Source organism: Glossina fuscipes, unplaced genomic scaffold, assembly GCF_014805625.2.
Source record: "Glossina fuscipes isolate IAEA_lab_2018 unplaced genomic scaffold, Yale_Gfus_2 1, whole genome shotgun sequence".
NCBI classification, from domain to species: Eukaryota; Metazoa; Arthropoda; class Insecta; order Diptera; family Glossinidae; genus Glossina; species Glossina fuscipes.
In genome coordinates, this window is record NW_023998415.1 from 48,488,560 (window position 1) to 48,494,665 (window position 6,106).

A 6,106-nucleotide genomic window follows, 5' to 3' on the forward strand; every position below is an offset into this window, starting at 1 on the left:
TTTTTTTTTTTTTTTGGGTTTTTTTGCTTTTTTTTTTGTGCGAATGAAATGTTTGTTGCAGAAACTTTGGCACGATTTTCCAATTGAACTCACATGGATACATAGAGTGTATAGCACATATGATGTATACATATTTGTCGATATATGTGCAAGCACACACACATATTATCATCATTATCAACATCAGGCATATTCGTGCATGCAATCGATACGTCATCATATTACTCATATCTCATAGAAGCGGGTATTGAATCTCGTTTAGTAGATATTTCCCCATTGAAAATTCTGGTGAGTTAATATTAAATGACGTTCTCTCACATAGTAGACATCAAAAAGCGTTATAAACATTTATATACATATATATACATATATATGTATATATATCTATGCAATCATACATGTTTATGTTTATGTGCAGATACATTATATCAATGTGGACGCATGCCTGTACATTACTGTACAATCTACCAGCTGTACCATTAAAAGGTTATGTTGATTGCTAATATATAAATGAAGCATGTAGGAAAAGTATGTTTGCATTGGTACGAATCTACTCGCTACCTAGGGTCCACGAAACTTTCATTCTAGATTTCATTTATTATATACATACATACATATCTGAGTAAATATCATAAAATTGTTTTTATAAATTTATGTTGTCCGCATATCTAAATATTTTCTAAATAGTCTAAGCGTATTCAGTTGGATATGAAAAGAAAAATGAGTTTTGATGACTTGATTTTATGTTTTCTTGAGAAGCTATATAAAATTGATAAATATAAAGATGTTCTTGAAAGGATAATTTGTTCACTTTGGGAGATAGTCTCTTGCATTTATCAATAAATGTTGTAAAGACATAGATCACGTTAACATTCTAGTTTATTTTGTTAGTGTGTATAAAACTAACATCAATTTTTCAATGTATAGGTATCATCATAGCGATCATCATTGTAATCAAAGCAATCATCATCGTCATCACATTGCCTTCATTGAGCTTTCTACATATCAATTAAAATACGTGCTGTGCATAACCAATCAATGAAATTACCTTTAGGAAATGAACATTTTAGCTTTATTAAGGCAACGATTTAAAATAAATTTGAACATTTATAGACTCGCATGTACTTATAAAAAGGAAATAAACATGTACAATATTAAAAATGTATATAAAACCAGTGTCTACTTTTGGCTAACTTAAATGATGAAAGATAATAATTTTGCCAAGGAAAGCATCTAATTGATGGGAAAGGAAAATATACAAAAAAAAAAAAAAAAAAAAAAAAACCATAAATATTTTATATACACATACGAAATGGTGACCCAAGAGCAATCCAAGAGCAATTCATGTGAAAGTCTCACCGGACGTATGTGAAAGCATACTTTAAGTTGTTTATTAAAAAATAATCATAAAGTCTACGTTTAGGCGCTATTATTATACTTTTTGTTTCCTTAAGTTTTTTATGTCTTTTAAAAGGCTTGACCTGTACTTGAATTGAAGCGAAACCCTTTTCTTTTTTTTTGCTTGTTAATTCACCTAAAAGGAGACTATTTCCTCAAACCATACATATTGAGATATTGTTTGCCATTCACTTATCAAACAAGACAAACAAAACACTTAACACTTTTCCATAATACATATATATATATATATATAGACTAATAAGATTTAAAAATTGATATATCTATTTATGCACATGTATATGTAAGCAAATAGAAAGAGAACAAATTGATATATTTATGGATGTTATGGAATTATTATCCATCTAACGTATCTGGTAGATAATTAGCCTTCTCGGTCTACAGAGTGCAAACATTTGTCTTAATAGGCGGGGAGGAGCAGGAATAAAAAAAACCTGCGGCCGTAATTATTACATTTCTCATAAGCAACAACATATCTCACTTTCCATGTTTTGGAAAGCTGAATCTTAACATATTTTTTAAAACTAACTTGGAAAAAAGAACAGAACCGTTAAGCTCTTGATATAAACTCCACTTTTCCAGTGAATATGGAAATCAATGTCTTATAAAGAAATTGATTGTATCTATCGGGCCGCAATTACATTTCCGCTTTTATAACATATCCTTATATTAAACGGCTCACTGTTGAATTTCATTTCTCGTATCAAGCTGTAGTTTCTTCCTCTCTATTGTAGCACCTTTTAAAAGATAAGAGATATGCGTAGAGTCAATCTCATCAATAAAGACCAACGACGCAAGCACTTTACGACTGCAGCTGTGTGTGCGAAAAAAATAGATAGCAGGTATGCGATTTATATAATATGTTATTCCATTGCACGCAGTCGTCTCATATGCCTATAGGCACATGTATAGTAAGTCGTGAGTCTGCATATGATACGTTAATACTCTCTGAAGTAACATGAAACTTAAAAATGTTAACAAAAAACAGTCATCTTCGTTGCTTAAATTGCAAAACGTGACAAAAATAACTTTTATAGAATTGGATAAATGTGTCTATTTAGAAAACTATTAGGTACCGTATTGTTTTCAAGGCTATATATTCGGTGTATACCTCGGACATTTGAAGCTGCTCTTTATAGGACTCACGAACACCTTTTAAAAATAATGTGAATTCTGTGGGCGATCTATTGAGGCTATGAAAAATGGAAAAAATGGAGGAAAATGACCCATATTTTGATATCGTGATAAGAATGAAAAGACTGTTCAAATGGACAATAGGTGATCTATTCATTAGATCTCTGTTGAGCGAAAGAAGTACAGTCTACTGATAACAGTGAGGGGGGTTACAGCTTACAGTTTAGACCTGTAAGCATTGCCTGAACGCGTTTTTCCGTATCGGCCCGAAATTCCTTACGCGAAAAACTGATAATATCATGCTATTTGACTTACCATGGCCATTTTTGTCTCAATTGTGCGATTGAAGTCCTTGGTACACATGGGATTAAAATGCACGATTAAATACCACGTTCAGCCGAAACCAAAATGAAACTTTTCAGTCATTGGCTTAACCTTTTCATTGATCGTTCTTGATAGTTCCTATATGTAGGTAGATATATGCTTAAATGCTTTTTACTAAAATAAATTGAAACGTGTTGTTCAGACTAATTAAAACATGATTTAGACTCCACAACAGAACTTTTTCCTTTTTTAAATATGAATTATTATGACGAAAATGATATTAATGATATTTCTAAGTTATAAAGTCTGCTCGGTAAGATTTGAAACGAAAACAATAAACCTGATCGCTGCGTTGTGCAAATAAATTTTAAAAGTGAAGAGTTAGGCAAGATACCTAACGCTTGAATATTAAGTAAAACCGGAAATGAGAGAAGAGGAACACTACCAAGAGCTACTGCCTAATAACACACATAACGATTATTTGTCTTTAAGTAATCAAGAGTGTCAAGAGTAAAATTAAATCTCAAATTTTGCTTGAATGTGTTTTCTAAGCACTAATGTCGAACGAGGGGAAAAAAAGCGAAAACGAATACTACCGGACGGTGTCCCTGGCTATAGTGAGATATATATATATATATATATAAATATATGTATATATATAAAGAGAGAGAGAGAGAGAGAGAGAGCATTTGCAGGTGAGTCAATTGTGTACAAGCAGGATTTTTTTGTCCTGTCTGCTACTTCGTAATGATACTAAACGATTTGTATTTTCAGTCTTACCAAATTGAGAAAGTGCTACCGAACTTCCGATCCATAGCGCCAGTTTCAACACGGTTTGTAAATGCCACATGGGTTGTTTGATTCAGCCAGTTGTTGCTAACAAGAGTACAAACGTGAAAGCTGTGCCCTCCGTCACTAGACTATCATGGAGTTAAGCGATGAGGCAGAAACTCGTACCGAGCTTTAAAGCTGTCAATTTGACGAAACAGTAATAGGCAAGCATTAATTAATTGAGCGCACTTTGGATGAAAATGAGTAAAAATAATTTTTAATTTCTAATTTAAGACGAAAAACTCATCCATTTATTACAAAAATGCGAATTGATTTAAAAGCCAAAAACATATAATAAAGTCTAAGATGATCTAATCCAACAGATACCAATCTTTAAAGAATTTTTCATTTCGAAACAGAACGAAACGCCCTGAACACCGATCAATAGTATAAAAAGCGCAATATTAAAGATTGTTTTAAGATAAGGAAAGGAAACGTAGAGTAATTCTATTCGATTAGCATCTAAGCAGTAATTTTACGCTATAAAATTGATTCGAACAAGAAAACGTATATTTGAAGAGACAGAAAATATAGTGAAAAAAACTTTACGTGACCTTAAAGTAAAAGCAAATGCCCGAAGGTATTCATTAAGGTGACATCTTAACAGTCAATTCAATTAATTTAATCAGCATTGAAGGACGAGACTACTTTCAGTTGGTGATCGATCAATTTTATGCTTTACATTTTTCGGAAGAAAAATTTCAACAAATGAAACAATATCGCATGCGTTGTCTGTTCGAAGGTGAAAGTCTACGAGTGTAAAATTATTAGATCCAATAGGCTGGCAAATTTAAAAACAAGGGCTGGTTGACTGGTGTCAAGAACTAAAAATACTCAGCTCACGTCAACTTATTGAAGCTACTTGGTGCATTGTCAGTAAAAGCTTAAACGAAAATGACGTCAGTTGTGCTATGTAAATAATAAGGAAATATTTTCAGTGTAACGGAAATCGTTCAAGATACTTGTCCCTTGTTCTTGTCAAAGACTTGTAAGAAATTTATTAAAGACAGCTTTTTCTATGTATATCGAAATGTGTGTTTGTGTGCGTCTAATTTGCCATGTTAGTTAATATATTCAAAGTTTATGCATTTTTAAGTATTTTTTAATATTCAACATTGTATGCTTACAAATCGTTACAAAATTGCATCTTATTAAATATAATTGCATAAGACTAGTTTGAAATATTTCCTCCTTCCCTTCCTTTGTTTTTATTTATTTATTTATTTATTTTTTTTTTTTGCATTGAATAGAGAGCAGTTTTTTATTTTTGTTTTTTTAGTGATTAGTAAACATTAGCTAAATGCTAGCACACATGCAACATTTACGTGACAAAGTCGTAATGAAGGTTATAAATTTCATCAAAAAGTATATCACACGGTTGCTGAACGCAGTGAGTGATCTTGATTAATAATTTGAAAATTGTAAAAAGTTCATTCATATATATATTAGAGAAAAATGCAATGAGAAAGTTTCAACAATAACGAAATTTCGTTGGTTTCAACGCATTAATCGTTACTTTTATAATAAACGCGTAATGTAAGCTGACCAGAAACACTTGCGCTCCTATTGCAAAAGATAGATGTATTTGAAAAAAAAAAAACGAATTTCTATACTTAAATTAATCATTGCACAATCCGATGAACTTTGAGAAGATGGCCCATCGTTCGTTTCCATTTAAGATTTCTTTTTACTCTTAAAAAAGTACCATATATAAGCTTTCCATAAATATTCTATTGTTTTTCCCCAAGAGAAAAGTTGTGAAATAAATTGCATGTGACTTAAGACAGATTTTTTGACACCATTCCGCTTCTATCTTTTGCTTTTGCTATATACAGTCGTGTATTTCAAAAGAATGTCTTCAATACAATATCGTGTGGTAACAAGTAAAATGAGTATAGTGGGCCGCGGCTGAGCATTACACCAGCCTAGAGTCATTCGTGTGACGACTTTTCAAAGCGAGGCCTTTATGTGGAAAGTGATCGAAAAAGCGGTCCGTTCCGAAACATTTTTAACGAACGAGCGCAACAGAACAAAATGAAACAAGATGGATCGAATGCCGATTGGGAATTTGATACTGAAAAGATGAGATAAACTTTTTCCAGGTATTGTACACATCTACGTCTTTCGAAGACTTGGCGACTTGCGGTACAGAAACGATCCGCCTTACCACTTCTAGAAAATTGACATACTACAGATATTTGAAACATTAAATCCTCACATTATGGTGGGATACAAAAATATGCGCTTTATAGATGTATCCATACCGAATGATGTGAAGAATGCAAGTGAAAAGTACTCAGCGCAAGAAATGGATCTAAATCCAAAAATGCACAAAGAAGAAAATACAATGGGCCTTAATACTGCAGAATTGTGGAATTGTAAAGTGAATGACTCATGG